A 20,556-nucleotide genomic window follows, 5' to 3' on the forward strand; every position below is an offset into this window, starting at 1 on the left:
CCACGCGGCATTTATTTCTGTGCCTCTCACATCATGGGGCTCCTGCCAGGTGGCTCCTCTAGCCTGAAATACCCTCCACCTCACCCCCATGCCTCCCAGTCTCACTCCCACCTCCAACACCCACATTTGCAAATTTCTACTCATTCTTCCTGCCATCAGCATATCCTGTCTACTCCCATTTTCCTTCCACGTCACTGAACACCCTGCCGTTTCACTTTCCCTACTTCTCTTCTGAACTGTAGGGCTCACTTGGCTCTATGCTGTAGTGGAAAGTAACGGGGGTCTCTCATTCACCGTTATATTCCTAAGACCTAGTGTCACGCCCAGCTCCTAGCAGGTGCCAAGAAACGTATTTGTCAATGGAATACGACTCGGCCATAAAGAAGAATGAAATACTGCCATTTGCAGCAACGTGGATGGACCTAGAGATTGTCATACTAAGTGAAGTCAGTCAGGCAGAGAAAGACAACTATCATTTGACGTTGCTTATATGTGGAATCTAAAATATGATACAAATGAACTTATCTACGAAACAGAAATAGAGTCACAGATGTAGAAAACAAACTTATAGTTACCAGGTGGTGAGGTGGGGAGGGATAAATTGGGAGATTGGGATTGACATATACACACTACTATATATAAACTAGATAACCAATAAGAACCTACTGTACAGCACAGGGAAGTCTATCAATACTCTGTAATGACCTGTATGGGAAAAGAATCTGAAAAAGAGTGGATATATGTGTATGCATAACAGATTCACTTTGCTGTACACCTGAAACTCACACAACGTTGTAAATCAACTCTACTCCAATAAAAATTTTAAAAAAAGAACTGTTTGTTGTCAGCGTCTTGTTGAAGGAACAGCAAACTCCGATCTACCGATGAGCTGACAGACAGTGGGACCACCGCTATGTCCTCCATCCATATCCTCAACCCTAACCGACTTCTGAGAGTACCACCTCAGTCACACTTGGGGAAGGAAGTCCGCCTATTTACCAGGCATTGGAGGGTAGTTACTCAAGCAAGATGGGCTCTTTGTCATCCTCGTAGAAACGTTCTCAGGACCCTGCCTTAAAATGGCGAGTACTCCCCATCACCGCACCGTACACAAATCCTACCACAGAGCTGTGAAACTGCAAACGCTACCTCTGTGTAAGTCAGCCTAGCACAGGACCCTGAGAATGTACACACAAGTAGCTGTAACAGGAGAGAGCTACCAAGGCCCGTGGCACACAAGGGGAGCTCTCTCAGTCACTGGGAGATGGATCAGTGTTCTACAGCGACGCTGCTACCTTGAAATGTTCCATGATTACATTCTGGGAAGCATGCTCCTTTCTGCACAGTTTTGCTATGAAAACATTTAAAATCTCTGCTTAAAAAATGGGGCCAGACTGACATGTTTTATGTGAAATAATTAGGAGAATTTGAGAAGTGGTAATTTTGGTAATTACCAAATAGTGTGATTCTTTCCCAATAAAGCATATGTCAAATTACATAAAAAAAAAAAATCACTAGGTTGTTCTCCCTTTAAAAGATTTTACATATGCAGAATACAAGTTTAAATATGCTAATGCTTTCTTCCCACATTGTATTTAAGTAATTGTTTTTAAAAACAAATGAGCTTGACTGCTTCTCAGTTTCACTTCTTCCTGTGAAATTTCAATCTCTGAAAGTTTCTTCTGATCTCTCCCCAGTGATTTTTTCAGACAAAAATCACATTTTTTTTTGCAAAGAAGTAGCATGGGAGAGGGTACGGCAAGTGATGCTGAGGACTTCTGCTCTCGTAAGAAAGAAAAGATTTCTGTGCATCTGATTCCTATAGATGACGTTTTCCATCGTAGGTCTTCTAGAAAGAGGACTATTTGTTCTGATAAGTCATCCTCATTCATCCCTGTGAACTCTGTAAGCATTTATCAGCCTTCTCGTGCTTATTCATATGTTGTTGGTAGCATGCTATTCTTTCAGTACAAAAAATACCAATACGGAGCTGATGTCACAAAGCATACGGTTTCATGATCTGTTTTGTTTATCCTTCTGAGCGACAGGGATCATTACTGATTTGGGCCAATATAAATAAATGCACTCCACGGCCGTGGACAAAAGAAGAGAAACTGGCTGAGGCAGGGGGAGAATTTAGGCTTTCTTCATAAATGACCCCGAGTGTCTACCTGAGCTAACTGGGAATGAGCTTCCCAGGGGAATCGAAACAACGAAAGAGACAATACAAGTTACTCTCCTGCTATTCCAGAATGGGAATGTCCGCTGGCTCAGAGTCACAGAAACAAGAAAAGGTGGAAATCGTCTCTATTTGTATGAAATACAGACCATAGTCTCCACACACCTAGCTCTCAGAGAACAGCAGAGGGCTGAAGAGTTTTCGCTGAATAAACACTCCATGTCAAGGGACTGCAGTAGCCTCGTCAAAGGCTTGTTGTACACAAGTCAGTGTTGGGGCTCAAAATTATGACACTGATATTAAGACAAAGAAACACTTATATTTATAAATCACTTGAGTGATAAAGCAGTACTTCCCAGGAGAAGGAGCATGCCTACTGCTAAGGACTGAATTGTGTCTCCCCAAGTCCGTATGTTGAAGCCCTAACCCCCAATGTGATGGTATTTGGAGGTGGAGTCTTTGGGAAGTAATTAGGTTTAGATGAGGTCATGAGGGTGGAGCCCCAGGATGGGACGAGTGAAGAAGAAGGAGAAGGAGGAGGGGCAGGAGAAGGGGGAAGAAGGGGGGAGGAGGAGAAGAGGAGGGAGAAGAGGAGGAGGAGGAGAAGGAGGAGGAGAAGGGGAAGGGGAAGAGGAAGGGGAAGGAGAAGGGGAAGGGCAAGAGGAAGGAGAAAGAGGGGGAGAAGGGGAAGGAGAAGGAGGGGAAGGGGAAAGGAAAGAGGAAGGGAAAGGAGGAGGATGAGGAGTGGAAGGATAAGGGGAAGGGGAAAGAGAAGGGGAAGAAGAAGGGAAAGGGGAAGGAGGAGAAGGGGAAGAAGAAGGGGAAGGGAAAGGAGAAGGGGAAGGGGAAGGGCAAGAGGAAGGAGGAGGAGAAGGGGAAGGAGAAGGAGGGGAAGGGGAAAGGAAAGAGGAAGGGAAAGGGAGAGGAGGAGGATGAGGAGGGGAAGGATAAGGGGAAGGGGAAAGAGAAGGGGAAGGGGAAGAAGAAAAGGAAGGGAAAGGGGAAGGGGAAGGAGAAGGAGGAGGAGAAGGAGAAGGAGGAGAAGGAGAAGGAGGAGAAGGGGAAGGAGAGGAGGAGGGGAGGTAAAAGGGGAAGGGGAAGGAAAAGGGGAAGGGGAAGGAAAAGGGGAAGGGGAAGGAAAAGAGGAAGGAGAAGAAGAAGAATTCTTTCTGCACCACGTGAGGACACAGCAAGAAGGTGGCCAAGTGTGAGCAGGAAGAAGGTTCTCACCAGAACTCAGCCGTGCTGGGACCCTGATCTCAGGTTTCCAGCCTCCAGAAGTGTGAGCAATAAATGTTTGTTGTGAAGCCGCCCGGTCTGTGGTGTTTTGTTATGGCAGCCCATGCTGACTGAGACAAAATATCGCAGAATGAATTGAACACACCCACCCTCAGGTGCCCTCAGCTTTATAAATGCATGGGTATCAGTGTTCCAGGGAGCCAGACCATATCCCGAGCTCAGCGCCCAGGTTAATTGTCTCAATAGATCCATAAACATACTGACTGTAAGGGGTGGGAGTGATCAGGGGTACTAGTCACCTAATTATGCAGAAGAAGAAACTGGAGGCCAGAGTGGTTGAGTGACATGGGTAACATCACACAACTCGTTAATGGCAGAGATTCAAACAGAACCCATCCTCCTGACTCCCAGGCGGTATGGTTTCAACTATACTACAGCACATTAGTCCTGGACTTTCCCTCTGTAGATGATGATGTAGAGAAGGTTTCAATAATTCCACTCACCCTGTATAGGAGCAGGAGCCTATGGGGCCTTCCCAGTACAGACCACTCCATCCCCTGCCTCTTGTTTGTAGAAAAACTTTAGCCTCCGAGGCCTTCCCCAAGCTCCAAAGAACAAATTTAATCACAGAAGTGAGAAATGAAGAAAAAAAGGAAAATGATCAAGCAAAATAAATTAATAATAGTTTAGTCATTAAAGAAAGCCAAGGACTCCATTCCTCCTCAAGGGCTATAGATCATATTCCGAGCCACGTCCTTTGAGCTGTTTTGCAGATACTGAAACCTCCACCAGGGAAGAAGTCAACTGCATGCTGCCCACCAGCACGGAGACCCCAGACCAGCTGGAGCCAGAAGGTCGAGGATGCCGACTCCCGATGACCTCACCACCAACCAATCAGAAGAGTGTCCATGAGCTGATCACACAGCCCGCAAGCCCCCTCCCTTACACTGCCTTTTAAACCTTTTCCCTGAAATCCATCGGAGACTTTGGACCTTTTGAGCATGGGCTGCTCGTTCCCCTTGCTTGGCCCCTGCAATAAACACTGCATTTTCCTTCACCACAACGTGCTGTCAGGAGACTGGCTTTGCTGTGCGTGGACGAGTGGACCCAAGTTTGGTTCAGTAACAACCTCACAAATAATTCAATATGTACATATGTGTATGCATGCAGGACTCTGTGGATGTATATAAGCACCTCCGTATAAGTATGCATGTTTGAAAGGCATTAATACGCCCGTTTGATAATAAATTGCCAGGAGGTAATGTTAAAAAAAGTCAATCCTGAAATAAGAGGAAGGTCACATCTGGATGCCTAGATCCACGGGACTCTTGTCTCTTTCGGTGTTTTCTACCGCTAAATTGACCATCAAAAACAGAGAAACGCAACAGAACGCGTGTGACAGATTTCACTCCTTCTGTCATCAGTGTCCCTTTTGAGTTCTGGGAGACCAGACTCAGCTAACGACCCGAGAGTGTTGAATATATACGCTGTGCCATATTCTTTAAAGCTCTCACCGCACCTAAAGCTCACGACAGCTGGACAAAGGAAATACCAACCACGTTCTGTAAAAGTCAGCAAACTAATAGGTCCCTCATGGGGGGCATAGAGCCCAGTAGTTTGAATTCAGCTCCTTTTAATCTTCACAAGACTGACTGCCCCTAAAGCCAGAAAGTGCAGGATTTATCCTGTGTCTCCCGAAATCACTGGTAAGCTAAACCCTCTATGCCTTGGATTGAGGAATTAAGAGTCTCTTTCTATCACTTACTGCTTAAAAGAATGCTCTCCAAAATCGTTTTCAGTATCCAGGGGGCAACACGGTGTGGCGGGTGAGACTCTGGGCCGTGACCTCGGCCCCGCTTCCAGCACCCACCCGCCACCCCGCCCTGCTAGGTCTCCCCATGTGGGAACCTGCTCGCACCGTCTCAGGTCTCTGTCGTCTTCGGTCTCAGCTCCCGGGGCAGAGCCGTTCAGGGATCCACCTGCCTGCTCCTGACCTTCTCTGTGAGGAAGGGCTTTCTCCCATGTTGAGTCACCTCTTTAGAAGGCGCGGCCAGGTGCTTCTGTCCTCCTCAGAAAGCCCAAAGGGAAACCTCCTCCCCATCCCTCCTCTCCCAAGTCAGGAGACGGGTGTCTGACCTCAGCTACACCCATCCATTCACCCTCCCCGGGAGCCATTTCCTCATCCTGGCCTCATCTTCCCATCCTCGCCCGAAACAAGGATGCCTACCCATGAAACACTTATGCGGAATATGTGAGGACACCCCCGGGGAGATGTAATCTTACGTATGATCTCATCTTACGTATGATCTCAGGATGGAACGAAACGCGCTTTCTACTGAATTTTCAAAGGCACTGTCATTCTTTTTGGAAAGGATGAAGGCGTTCACAGGTCTGAGAGTTCAGGCAATCGCTGGGCATCGCCCCTCGGCGGAGGCTTTCATGAGCTGCCCCGTGAAGGCACACAGGCCGGCAGGAGCGAACAGAAGAAAGAGACCCGATGCAGGTTTGGCCGGAGCCTGCTTCAAGGGCCCCCTGTCTGAGGCACGCTGGCTCTTAATAGCTGGGGAGGAACGTGGTGAACAGGACACAGATCAAAGTCAAGGTGGCTCCATGGGGGACAGAGGTCAAAATGTCCATTGAGCAAAGAGACCGGGGAAAAAAGGCCAATATTCTGGGGTGGCACCTAGAGCAACCAGCACGATACCCAGGAAAAATGCGGGGAGATGGATATCACACATTTTGTTTAAAACCAACTGTTAAGAAGGCAGGCAGTGAATCCAGTGAAGCTCTGAGCATTCATGGCGTGTCAGGAAGGGTGCCCAGCAAACTGGTAAGACTTTGAAGCAGACGCCCTCCGTGTTCAAACCCTAATCACTCAGTTCACCAGAGGGGGGACCAGCTGTGGCTTCGTGGAGAGCCTTGCCAAGCTTTCCGAAATCTGGGCACGTGAGAGGCAGCAAAAGCCTCCACGGAGCTCCCTCATATAGAGTTTCCTTTTGAAGATAAAGGATGCGGTTCATCTAGAGAGAGACAAAGCGAGAGACAGAGATCAGTAAACAGAAAGAGAGACACAGAAACAGAAAAAGACAGAGAGACACACAGACAGGCAGACCCTGCCCACGTGGGGGGTCCAGAAGACATTTCAGGCATCAGGCACCACCTCCCATGCTTCATATTTTCACACAGGTTACGTTTTGTCTCAGAATTAAACCGTCAAGCTCTGCGCAAAGCATTTTTTTTTCCCCATGAGAGTTCAAACCATAGGTTTCCAACATGAGTTTCCGCTCCTCCAGCCGTGTCATCAAGCAGCCCATCTAACTGGTTACATCGATTGCAAACCATCGGTGGAAAAAAACGGCCACGGGGGTCTCCAGAGGAGTTCTGGACTGCAGGAGTGCGTCCTAAATCCCATGGCCCTTGTGTAGACCAAGAGTCAGAAACCATTTTTAGTTTTTTAAGGAACCTACATACTGTTTTCCATAGTGGCTGTAACACTGTAAAGCAACTATACTCTGAGAAAAATTTAAAAAAAAAGAAAAGAGTCAGAAACCACATTGCCAGGTGACCGCAGGGATCGCGATCGAGCTTCCGTAACCCGGCGGTAAATCAACTCCATGTGTTCGGGCCGGTACTGACGGGGCTGCCAGCTTCGCACGGGAGTCCCTCTGCATGGGACTATCTCTGCCACAAGCGTAGGGCTGCGTGCTACGCCGGGGGCTGCTGTGGTCTGCACACTCAGGGGACTGGACACCGTAGGCACGACCCTCGCTGGCTGAGGATATTCACTCCCGCTTCCTCTCCCCCGAGCAGGTTGGCTCTGAGGTGGCAACTACCAGTCTCCCAGGGAATCTGCAGTTCCACTGAGACCCACTGGCCCTGGGGTAGCCCTCGTGAATGCACTTATTGGTGTGGGAGGCTGAAGTCTAAGATGTACCCCGAGATCCCTTTCTGCTGGTGTAGAGTGCCCTCCTCTTGAGAATGCGTGGGACCTGTGAATATGGTGAATGTCACTCTCTCTCTCTTTTTTTTTTTTTTAACCTATTATTATTATTAGTTTTAAGTTGTGGTAGAAAACACACATAACATAAATTGGACCGTCGTAACCATTTTTCAGTGTACACTTCAGTGGCATTCAGTATATTCACATCGCTGTGCCATCATCACCACTATCCATCTCCAGAATTTTTCCATTTCCCGAAACTGAAAATCCACACCATTAAACACTAATACCACGTTCCCCCTGCACACAGCCCTGGCAACCACCATGCCACTTTCTGCGTCTATGAATGTGATCCTGTACATATGGCACTGAAGTCGAATCACACAATATTTGGTTTTTTGTGTCTGGCTTATTTCACTGAGCGTGATATCCTCCAGGTTCACCCACGCTGTAGCCTGTGTCAGGATTTCCTTCTTAGGGTTGAATTTTATAAATACTGCGTTTTGTTTATCCATTCATCTGTCAATGGACGCCTGGATTGCTTCCACCGTGTGGCTACTGTGGACAAACACTACTTTTGTAATACTGTGGTTTGATTTCTACCCCCATACAAAGCAATACTGAGGCTAAGGGGGTGGGGTAACTTGTCCACACAAGCCAAGACGTAGGCTCCAAACCCAGGACTGTCTGCTCGCACCCACTACCCCTTCTCTCTCCATCTTTCCATACTTTTTATTCCTACAGAAGGGTGCTTTTGTTGTTGTTGTTGTTTTGTTGCTGTTTGTTTGTTTCAGCATGAGGTTCAACGATATGAATGTCACTCTCTTGACTAGGTTTCTCACTGGTTGACTTTTGAGTCCATCAACTACCCTGGGTGGGCCTGACCTAATCAGAAGGCGGTAGAGTCAAAAAGATAGGATCCTACAGGCCTGGAAGACAGGAAATAGCCATGATGAGAAACGACCAGGGGCTCATATGGCAGGGACTGCAGGAGCTGAGTGTGGTCCATGGGCCACCCTGAGCAAGTTTTTGTTTTTTGTTTTTAACCTTGGTTGGATCTAGATATTCTTTTTTCTCAAAGTAATCACATACCTTGAGGTGCAAGGTGTGAAGTAATTAAACTTGGTTTTGTCGCAACATGGTTCTGTGACAAAAATAAAATAAAAACAAGAGGGTGGTGTGGAAAACAAGCTTATTTTCAGCTCTGTGTTGTTAATCATCTGCTCTCACCCCGGGGTCCTGCATGGGATGATCTGATTTCTTTCCCGTGCAAAGAAAACAAATGAGAAGCAGTTCAACCCTCCTGGTTTGCCAGCCCCTGATTCTATTTCCGCGTCTTTGTGCCAATGGTTGAAGGATTTCAAGGGCCTCTGGCAGCATCCCAGTGATGGGGGGTACGGACCATATTTGGGATTTTCAGAAAGGAAACAGCCTCTGTGGCTCTTGCAATTCTTTAGTTTGGAAGGCAGCCTATCGCCAAGACCTGGGAAAGACGTGTTGGTGTCATCAAGATGCCAGCATTGGGCTTTCTGTGTGTTTCCTGTGACTGCCACAACTCATGACCACCACCTGGATGTCTGTAAACAAGAGAAGTGCATCCTCTCCCGGTTCTGGAGGCCAGAAGTGCAAAATCAAGGTGTCCGGAGGCCTGCACTCCCTGTGAAGGCTCTAGGGGAGGGTCCTTCCTGGTTTCTGGTGGCGGCTACAATCCTTGGTGCTCACTGGCTTGTGGCCACCTCACTCCAACCTCTGCCTCTGGCTTTGCTTGTTCTTCTTTTCTGTGTATCTTGCTGTCCAAACCTCCCTTTCCTTCCTCTTATAAGGACACCAGGCGCTGAACTGAGGGCACGAAGATGATTTCCAACCAAGACCCTTAACTAATGACACCTGCAAAGACCCCCTTTCCAACTGAGGTCCCATTCTGAGATTCCCAGGGACATAAATTTGGGAGAGGACCCTCTTCAATCCAACTACGTGATGTCCCTCTCCGTCTCTCTGTCACCTTTCTGAGGCTCTCACCTTGTCCTGACCCCCAAGGAGCTGAGAGGTCGTCTCTGGCAGGAGGAATGAAGAAGTCTGCTATTCCCAGCACAGCCTGTTATTTATAGAGTGACACTGCTCGGGGATCACACGCCTGCCCCGAGAGCCCTGGGATCACACGTCAGCCTCAGACATCAGGACAAAAGTTAAAACCGGCAGCAATGGGACGGGGACCTGGCATCACCATGCCTGGGCTGGTCCTCCTCTGATTAACTAGGCCGACGGCGAAATACCAGGTCTTGCGTCCCCGTAACCGGGTATTGTTCTCCCACGAAAACGTATCAGCTCTGCCAGAAGCTTTGCCCCAGTTCCTTCTCTTCTCATCTGTGTTTTTTATCTTCAGGTTGGAAGGACACTTAGCAGTCCCCCTTCCCTGCTGAGCTCCTTTCTGGGAGCTGGGTCCCGGGAATCCGCAGCGCCTGTCCATCAAAGGGACGCAGATACAAAAGGTCTGCTCGGGGGCTGCCAGCCAAACCCAGGGGGGCCGTTCCGGTGCTGAGTGCACATTCAGGCTGGATTATCTCCGCTTTGGGGGACACTGGTAGACAGCAAAGGAATGTGTCTAGGACGTCACGAGATCTCGCGGCTGGTGGGCAGAAAGCAGTGGTGCTGGCAGCGACATGCCAGCCACAGCACAAAAGCAAAGAGAGACCCAGTGTACGTTTTGGCTGAGGAGGAGAAACCAAGAGTGATCTCTGCGGAGCCGGGGGGACATAATTGCTGGTTTCATCTTCAGCGGGTATTGATTCAAGCCAACTGAATGACACTCAGGCGTGCACGGAGGTATCACGGTGATGGAGGAAAGTGTGAGAAACGCGGGGCATTTTCCTGCCTTTCTGGTAATAGATACCTAAGCAAACATGATAATCATAGTGATTGCGGTAAAGCTGTGTGCATTATGTAGTGATTTTCTTTATAGGATCAGAAATCATGGAAGTGCCGCATCCGCTCCTCCCCTTGGCTTAGAGGGACTGCATCCTTTTATTTCTCCTCACTTGGGCCTGCATCTTCAGAATCCCATCGCTCCAAAGGTCTACCCGTGCTCTTGTCCTCCCGGGCTGCTTGAAGATCAGCCGCCATCATGAACGACACAGTAACTATCCAGGACCAGGAAGTTCATGACCGACCGACTACTTCAGCGGAAACAAACGGGCATCAGTGTCCTTCACCCTGGGAAGGCAACAGGACCTAAGACACAAATTTGGGGGAAAAACTAGCCAAAATGCATATACAAGACCACACCAGATGTCATCTTTGTATTTGGATTCACAACCCATTTTGATGTTGGCAAGACAACTGGCTTTGACATGGTTTACGATGCCTTGGATTACCTGGAGAAGAATGAGCCCAAACCCAGGCTGCAAGACATGGCCTGTGTGAGAAGAAAAAGACGTCCAGAAAACAGCGAAAGGAACTCAAGAACAGAACGAAGAAAGTCAGGGGGACTGCAAAGGCCAATGTTGGTGAGGGCAACAAGAGGAGTAAAGATTCTGCCGTGACTGTATCTGTGGGGATGCGAGCAGCCTATTCATGAGAGGATTAATAAACTAAGACCTTTTACATGCCAAAAAAAAAGGTCCACCTGTAATCAAGTTGGACGGCTTTTGTGGCCTTGAAAGTGCTGACTTGACTTGGAGGTGCAAACTCTGATCTCCCCACTCAGATCCAAGCAGATGTGTGGTTAGATCACAGAATCACCATGTTTTATTCCCTCATTCATTCCTGCATCCATCCATTCAGTATTTTCTGAGCACATGCTACTAAGAAGTTGAACATTTATGGAGGGTCAAGCAAGTGTAGGCAATGAGCTAGGAGCTGGGAGGATCGAGTGCAGTAAGATACATGGTTACAAGAGAGACGTCATCCCGCAAGGTGCAGCCTTTGGGGAAGTAAAGCAGGGTGGCCTGAGAAAGGCTGGGAGGACAGAGGAAAACACCTAGAGAATGTGACTTTAGACCCAAACAATAACTGAGAGGAGAAGAGGAGAAGAAGCGAAGAACATTCTGGGTGGAGGTGTCAGCCTGCCAAAGGCCTTGAGACATGTATTAGTCAGGATAAGCTAGGTTATGCTGCTAAAAAAAAAATCCATAAACTATCAGGAGCAAATTGCTACAAAGCTCCATTTCTTTTTTTTTTTATATATATATCTTTATTGGAGTATAATTGCTTTGCAATGTTGTGTTAGTTTCTGCTGTACAACAAAGTGCATCAGCTATATGTATACATATACCCCCATATCCACTCCCTCTTGAGCCTCCCTCCCTCCCTCCCTATCCCACCCCTTAGGTCATCCCAAAGCAAAGCTCCATTTCTTACATCACAGTCTGATGGGAGTCATGGGGTCTCCCTGTGCCCTGGAGCTACGTTATCTGGAGCATGTGGCCTCCAGAAACACCTTGCAGGGAAGAGAGAGAAGGAGGACCAGTACTGGCTACTTGCCACCTGCACCTGGAAATGACATGTGTGCCCTCTGCCCACAGCTCATCAGGCAAAACTAGTCACCTGGTGCTACCTCCTCACATGGTAGTCTAGGAAATACAGGTGAGCACGTGATATTTGGTGAGCTAACTGTCTAAGCTACCTGCTACGAATGACTTGTACCCCACCAAATTCATACGGGACTGTATATCGCCGTAATGTGACTGTATTTGTTTGTTTGTTTTTCACATTGTTCACACCTATACTGCAAGTTTGGAAATGCATATTTTCAAGCAGCCATACAAAAGTATTCATGAAGAATGCATAATCTCTGAAAATTGTGAAAACATCCCTGCTACCAATACATTTCCAAATACAAAACTGACTACCATATTGTTACTTCTGTGTAGCAGGAGAAGTTCATGTTCAAAACAGATAAAATTCTTTAGGTGTGAATGGTATGAATGACAGTCTTCTTTTTTAAAAAATTTCTTAGTCGTTTGGGATCCTTAAGCATGCAAGCCTCAAAGAGGAGGGTCCACGAAGGAACCAGGGTTGTCTTACGGCATCCAGTACAAGTATGGGACGCTTCACGAATTTCGCAAATGTGCGGGTCATCCTCGCACAGGGGCCATGCTCATCTTCTCTGCATCGTTGCAATTTTAGTATATGTCCTGCCGAGGCGGGCACCCTCATGTGGCTGTATCTGGACATGGGGTTCTGTGGGAGGTAATCAAAGTTAAATGAAGTCATGGTTTGATGGGATCAATGTCCCCCAGAGCTCTCTCCTTCTCTCCCTCCACCGTGTGAGGACACAGCGAGAAGGTGGTCCTCTACAAGGCAGGAAGAGGGTCCTCACCAGGAACCAAGCCATCTGGCACGTTGATCTTGGACTTCCAACCTGCAGAGCTGTGGGAAGATCACCTCCTATTGTTGAAGCCGCTCAACCTATGGTGTTTTGTTATGGCGCCCGAGCTGACCAATTATCTCTCACACCAGGCACGAAGAGGCTGGCTACTTTGGGAGCTGAGAGCCAGACTGAAGGCCTGGGGGCCAAGGGAATGAGAGAGAGTATTCCATCAAATGAAGCTGGAACAAGCGTGGAAGCCCATGTCATGCAGTGTCACAGGGCCATTGTGACAAGTGCTTCAAGCGTAACAGCAAGAGAGCAGAGAGATGGCTTTTGCAGGTTTCAGAATCTCTCCCATAAGCCAGAGTGGATCTAGGGACCGTCTTCTTGAGGATGAGCAAGGTGGCTTAGGTGGGGCAGTGGTCATGGTCACAGAGGGAGGTGGGTGGGTTGAAGAACTTTCAGGAGATGGAGGAATGGTACCAAGAGATCGATTCTACGCTGGTGTCGAGCAAGAGAGAGGAGTGAAGGAAATACCCCACCTTCCTAGCCAGAGCACTTGTGGCGGTGCCCTTGACCAACATGGGGACCAGGGGTGTGGGACAAGTCTGCTACTGGACACCAGTCTAAGGGAGGGAGGATTTCCAGTCAGCGAATCCACAATGCACACCACTGCAGGTCTCTCACTGTCACTCTGTCAACACTTGTTGTTGAACAAATGGATGAAAGCAAACAGGAACGTTAATAAAGCACGCACCTTTGGGGCTTCCCTGGTGGCGCAGTGGTTGAGAGTCTGCCTGCCAATGCAGGGGACACGGGTTCGAGCCCTGGTCTGGGAAGATCCCACATGCCGCGGAGCAACTGGGCCCGTGAGCCACAACTACTGAGCCTGCGCATCTGAAGCCTGTGCTCCACAACAAGAGAGGCCGCGAGAGTGAGAGGCCCGCGCACCGCGATGAAGAGTGGCCCCCGCTCGCCACAACAAGAGAAAGCCCTCGCACAGAAACGAAGACCCAACACAGCCAAAAATATATAAATAAATTAAATAATTTTTTAAAAAAATTTTAAAAAGCACCCGCCTTCCCCATGGGTTGTGTTCCGAGTGAGGGTGAGAAGCAAGGAGAGAAGTGCATCTGTAAATTAATTGACGAGGAAATTCCCGTACGGTGCAGTGGTTAGGACTTGGCGCTTCCACTGCAGGGGCCCAGGGTTCGATCCCAGGTTGGGGAACTAAGATCCCGCAAGCCATGCGGCACGGCCAAAAAAAAAAAAAATTCAAACCATAAGTTAATTGATGATTTCACGGATTTAGTCTTTAGTAGCATGTTGTTCAGTCTTAGTCTCACTTCTTTTTCTGTGGTTAACTTCTAGTTTCATGCCGTTCTGTCACAGATTTAGTCTTTGCACAGACATGTAAGTTACCTCTTACGTGCCAGCCGGGCACTGTGTGAGGCTCCAGGGCTTTCAAAAAAAAAAGTCAAATAATATGGCCACCTTCCCCTGAGTAACTTTATAGTCTAGAAGCGGAAAGGGACAAATAAATAACAAATCATGATGTGGTATAATGACAACTAGCGTGGTGTGGTCAGGACGCCGGGGAAGAGCTGAGAAGGGGCAGCTAAATAATTAGGGCTCGGTAAGGTTTAGTAAAGACAAACAATATTGAAGGGAGTTTTGTTGAAAGAGGAGGAGTTGGATAAAGAATGCGGGAAGGGTGGTCCCGACAGAAGAAAGGGCAGAAGCAAAGACAGAGAAGTGTGACCCAGCAAAACTCAGCAGAGACTCGTGGGTGAGGCTGCAGTTCGGGCTGGAAGCTGCCGACCTTCAGAGTGCAGGTGAAGAGTCAGGACACAGAAGGCCAAGGGCATCACTTGGGAGAACTTCCCTCAGCAGAGCGATGGAAGTTAGTGGGATGAGAGTGACTGGAATGTTAGAGAAACACACTGAAAGCCAGACGGAAAGTACACTGGAGAAAGACAGTGAGTTAGGAAGCTACAGTGGCACTCTGGGTGGGAGGAGCTGAGATCGTGGCTGAAGCCCAGGGCTGTAGACATAAAAGCAGAGAGAAGAGAGCAGACTCGAGGGATATTAGAGATCAGCACAACCTAGGATTAATACCAGGCTCGGGAAGTGTGGCGAGTGGGATAAAAATGTCCAAGTCCTAATTTCTGGAACCTGTGAATACGTCACTTTACATGGTAAAAGGGGCTTTGCAGATGGGATCAGGGCAAAGACCGTGAGATGAGGAGATGGTCCTGGATTATCCAGGTGACCCGAAGTCATCCCAGGGGTCTTTAGGATTGAAAAAATGAGGCAGGAGCGTCAGAATCAGGGAGAGATGAAGACGGTATGGTGTTGGCTTTGCAGGAGGAGAAGGGGGCCATGAGCTAAGGGATGAGGGCATCCCTCTAGAAACTGCAAAAGGTAACTGTTGGATCCTTCCCTTGGCCCTTCCTTAGGGAAGCAGTGCCAGGGACAAAGACAAATTGTCTTTGACACACGTGGAGCTTGAGGAGGACATGCGTGGAGGGCAGCTGGATATTGGTCCAGAGTCCTGAAGCCAGATCTGGGCTGAGGATACAGAGATGGGAGCCGGGCTGAAGTTCAGGCTGTTTGAGCCTGGCTCTGAATGCATGCATGACTGTCCGCTGGCTGTAGAAAACCAAAAATAGCTGCATCTGTGCGAGGCGACTGATCCACCGTGTGTGGGCGTCCTTCTCACGCTGGCTGACACGGATGCCATGTTGTTGAGGGTTCGGAGGAGCACAGAAGAAGTGAGAACATTTGGGGGAGCATCAGTATGTACATGCCGAGCAGTGTATTATATACTCTGCATGCAACGCCATTGTCCTCTGGTTGCTTCAAGTATTTTAATCCATCAGTCATTCTTTTTCCACCCAGACAAAATTTTCCTAGCCTCCTATAAACGCGTCGTCAAGTCCTTTGCATCTTGAACACCAGAAGAAGTCCCTGTACGTTAGGGACAGTGGCCGCAGAGGAAGACAGGCAGAAGCGCCATCAACACAGCAGTGGCTGCAGAGGGAACAGAGCAGAGCTCCGGGAAGGAGGTGGCGAAGGAGAAGAGGCTCACCTCGGCATTGCTCTGTGGTCGCAACATCAACAGGTGCGCTGTCTTCTCCAGTTTCAGGTTTGTGCTGCATGGCTGACCTGAGGTTTGCCGGATACTGCACTCCTGCGGGCACCCCAGTGCGCCCCTGCGTTTATTCATTTCCAGGTAGATCCTAGCGCAGGGACGGAGGGTGCGCACGCGCACACACACACTTATTTACCCCCCATGCCATCTACATGTGCAACACGACTTTGGATATTCTCAGAGTCCTTTCAACTTGGGCAGCCACTCACGCTCCCGGTAGCCACAGTCACCAGCAAGCCCTACTGTCCAACACCCAACCCAATCTGATCATACACGCTCCTTGCCTCAGCCTTCTACACCTATGACTTTATAGGCCCTGAAACAAAAGACAGTCTGTAGGTTCTAACGTGGTCTATATTTCCTCATCCAAAAAAAAAAATAGAAGAGGGAGGAGGGGGAAGGGAGGGCTCTGCCTCTCTCTAGGGCAGGGTTCCTAAACTCTGGCACTAGTCCGAATCCAGCCTGCTGCTGTTTTTGTAAATAAAGTTGTATCGGCATAAAAGCAAGCCCAGTTGTTTATGTGTTACCTGTGGCTGCTTCCATCCTGCAATGGTAGATCTGAGAAATTATGAAGAGGCTCTACAGCCCTCAAAGCCTAAACTGTTCACTAACTGGCCCTTTATAGAAACTGTCTGCTGATGGGCCCTATAGGGAATCAAGTCTTGTAGAGCAAAGAGGGTAGCCAGTTTCCTCCTCTGTGATATGTTTTAGATACAGCTGTTTAGTATTTTCATGACTGTTATGATATTGATTACATAACCAAATAATAGAGAACAAACTTCAAGGCATTCACAGGTGCTGAGGAGTAGAAAGAAACAAAAAGGCCAAGCCAAGAGCAATGAAAACAGACAGAAAGAATGATTTCTACCCTAAAGAAGAATAAAACACTGAGAAAAAATATCCACTTCCATAAGATAAATCTCTTCCCTACCTATAAAACGTCTGCTTGGACAGCTAGATAGAAGCTTCTACTTATGTTCAGATATGCCCAATGTGCTCAAAATCTATGTCAGGATTCTGACTCCAATATCCTTCTCCAGCATTTTTCTCTGTGATGTGAAGCTAATTAAGTCTGGCGTCTTTGCAGTTCTTGAAAAAGATTATTGTTTTAACCGTATCTAATAACACCTTACGGGCCTTTTGCATTGAAAACAAAAATATATTCTCGCCTGAAAACATCGATATATATTCTACTACAATGTGGGTATTAATTCTCTGTGTATACAGCAGCAACTTAAAAATGATTTCACTTCCTCTAAAGTTTGATTATGTATTTGAACCCAGCCCACTCCAGCCTTGCTATGAAAATGGTCTGCTATGGGGCACACATGTCTTTCTGGGGCATACACAGCATGAGAAAATTTCTCTATTGATGCTGGGTCAGACCTACAAATTTGGGTGATTTAATATGCCTCTAATTAGTTAAGATCTAGTGAATACATTTTTGCAGGGGTTTCTAATTGATATCCACGTTTGAGTGTATGTTATGTCAGGTCCGAGAGGTGGATGTCAGCTCAGAGAACTTCGGTAATATCTTTTTTTTTTTTTTTCCCATTCTTTAGCTCCTGCTTTGTGCATGATAATACCCTTCAAGAATGCAAAACAGTACAGTGCCAGACCTTAACAACCATAATCTTCAGCAAGGAATTCAGGGAGAATTACACTTTCAACATTTTACAAGGTCATGGAGTTAACAGTCATGTCCATTTTTCTTCATTTGTCTTGACCGTTCTAACTGTTGTATATTACCAGGCCATCCCCATTTTCCTATTAAAATGCGTATTAGGATATTGAATATTCAAGTATTATGGGGTAAAAATTTTTTTTCTATTTCTGGAAAATGGACCATTGGGATTCGTTATTCAATGCTAACGTAAGAAAAAAAAAATCTCATTTACTCAATGAAAAGAAGAAAGTGGTCATAGACAAACGCGCATGGGGCCTGGGATTGGAGTGAGAAGGTGAAAAGCAAAGCAGTAGTGTCCATGGTACCATAAGGTTAAACAGGGGAGAGGAAGCAGTTAACACAGACGGGAGACTGAGTCTTTTTCACCAAGGCTGCCTTAGGCATATAGATGTGTCCAACTGACTCTTCACGTAATAAATTTCTCTGTCCTCCACTGTTCTTTTTTTCAAAACTAAATTCTTTATGAAGAAAAATACAAAGTGCAATGGAGGGTGTAGAGAAAGAGGCCAAAATAAATGAAGAAAGGCAGTATGTTTCTGGATGAGATTATTCACTAGTGTTTACATGTTATTTTTTAAATTAATTCTTATTGGAGTATAGTTGCTTTACAATGTTATGTTAGTTTCTGCTGTACAGCAAAGTGAATCAGCTCTACGTATACATACATCCCCTCTTTTTTGGATTTCCTTCCCATTTAGGTCACCACAGAGCATTGAGTAGAGTTCCCTGTGCTCTACAGCAGGTTCTCATTAGTTAGCTATTTTATATATAGTATCAATAGTGTCTATGTGTCAATCCCAATCTCCCAGTTCATCCCATTCCCCCTTTCCCCCTTGGTACGTGCTATTTTTTTTTTTTTCCCAAAATGAATGTATGTTTGACACAAAGCTAATGAACGTCACCATGGAATTTTTTGGTTTGTTTTTCGGGTCACAAAATTATTCTTCTGATCATCTGGAAGAATAAATGTACAAAAGCGTCCTGGCGATTTCGGGAAGAAGAGTAGTGGAGGATGGGAGAGGGAGAATGAATTACCCCGCGTGGAAATCTGCAATTATTTAAACAGCGTGATATTAGAACAGCCACGGAGAGACTGATTGATAAAAGTAAGAGGCACAGGAAGAAACACACAAAAAAGGCACGAGTGTTTTAGACAACCTGGTGCAAAGTAATGAATATCTGGGTTGGCTATATAGGGGACAATAAAATTCATTTCCCCCTAATTAAACACCAGAATTAAATATAACTGTTAGGATGCCCGCTTCCATTTCAAGACAGAACAGCTCTCTCATCCTCATAATCAAAACATATGTTTGAAACATACTTTTCCAAAAAAATCATAATTTTTTATCATAAAAAAAGATTCGTGAAAAGCTCAGGACACAAAGGAACCCAAGAAACTAAATTCCAAAAAGTAGCACGCTCCTTCCAGGAAAGACAAGGCTCCTGTCGGCTTTGATATTTGTGGAAGTGGTCAGGGTGGAAGGACCCTGTTGTAGCTGAGGGTAAGGAGGAAGGAGGAGTAAAGTTTTAAAGCGTGAGGGCTGGCGTGTTCGATGGGAAATATGAGGGAGTCCTAGTCTCAGTACATACTTCGACCACCTGCTAAGTGTTTCCCAAGAACCTCTGCGGAGGAAAAGAGATAGTCTGCCCCATGTGGGTGAGGCGGGAAGAGAGAGGAGATAAATACCATGAGTTCTCACCCAGGTTCAAGCCAGCCTCTTTCAGAAGGTAGGGATCAGGGCAGTGGATCTGATGCAAAGTGTACTCGGGCATGCCTGGGCTTCACAGGCTATTAGACAGCAGCCCTCCAAAGACAAAGGCAGTGTCACAGGGTGGTGGGACTTCTCCAATGTGAGAGACAGAGCAAACAGACACCCCAAATAGCACCCTGGTGGTAAGCGGAGAGACCGATCTCATGGTTAAGAGAACTGGGGACTTCACGGAAAAGCACAGAGATATCTCTGGCGCCTTAGCAGTGCCAGATCCCAAGCCTGACTGAAGATGAAGTCCCAACACTGTCCTCAAAAGTTCTTAAGTCAACAGTGACGTGAGTCACAGGGAAGCTAGTGTATTGTCCCACAGACCTCAGAAGGTCTCTTCTCTGTTTCCACAGTCTCTCTTCTCTTTGCATTTCAGTTTGCAGACTTTCTATTCGAGTCAGAAGTGAAAGAACAAGAATGGGGTCAGAAGGAGGCTTCGAAGAGATAATAACCGGGAACTTTCCAGAACTGATGAACGATGTTGACGCATAGATGGGTGGTGTTCAGCAAGCCACAAGCAGGAGAAACACAAAGAAATGACACCTGACAATTTCCTAGACAACCCTGAACACCAAAGATGCAGAGTGAATCTCGAAAGCAACTAGGGAACAAAAAGACGTTATCATACACGAGCGCGTGACATTCTGAATTACGGCTGACTTTTCATCAGAAGAAACAAAGAGGCCAGAAGCAATGGAAAGATATCTTCAAGGCGATGAAAGAATAGTGTCATCTCAGAATTACAGATCCCGTGAAAATATCCTTCAAAACTGAAAGTGGAATAAAGACATTTTCAGGTACAATGAAAATGTAGACCCACTCCACAAGACATGCTAAAAAATACAAAAATAAAACGTCAGCAGAAAGAAGGAAAAAATACCAGATAAGAGCCCAGTTATGCAAAAAGAAAAGAATAGCAAGCAAAAGTGTAAATATCTGGATAAATATAAAATAGCTTTCTTTAAAGTATCCATGTTGTTCAAGTGTCTTTTAATAAGCATTCACTGTTTAAAACAAAAATGACAAGAATGTTTTGTTAGATGTATAGGCTATGTAGAAGTGGATTGCAAAATAATGAGAATGTAATGGGCAGGGAGGTATTTCGTGCAATTACTCTACTGTAAGGTCCTTATGGAGTTTGTGCATATTTCTGAAAGTAGTATAATTTTTTAAGGTGCATTCTGCTACATTAAAGATAAGTATTGGGGTGTCTAGAGAAGTGCTTTGCAAGAGCTAGAGGGTAACGAGACACCCAGAAGCTTCCTTTGTGTCTTTCCAAGTAGGGT

General features: G+C 46.7%; 1 protein-coding gene and 1 pseudogene across 4 annotated transcripts in view; one reads left to right on the forward strand and one right to left on the reverse strand.

The window, feature by feature from the left end:
- LOC309653444 (pseudouridine-5'-phosphatase-like) overlaps nt 1-20,556 on the reverse strand; it is a 449,022-nt gene that overhangs the window by 30,282 nt on the left and 398,184 nt on the right. Inside the window, exon 7 of one of the 3 annotated variants that reach the window (XR_014259162.1) lies at nt 12,302-12,536. The exons of the other annotated variants lie outside the window; for them this stretch is intronic. The gene's annotated coding sequence lies outside the window, so the exon portion shown is untranslated. Of the gene's footprint in view, nt 1-12,301; nt 12,537-20,556 lie in introns of those variants that run through there. 3 annotated transcript variants of the gene reach the window in all.
- LOC309653447 (small ribosomal subunit protein eS24 pseudogene) lies at nt 9,236-11,972 on the forward strand (annotated as a pseudogene). Its single transcript has one exon. The product of its transcript is annotated as a small ribosomal subunit protein eS24 pseudogene (transcript).

Source organism: Balaenoptera physalus (genome assembly GCF_965194825.1).
Source record: "Balaenoptera physalus genome assembly, chromosome: Y".
NCBI lineage: Eukaryota > Metazoa > Chordata > Mammalia > Artiodactyla > Balaenopteridae > Balaenoptera > Balaenoptera physalus.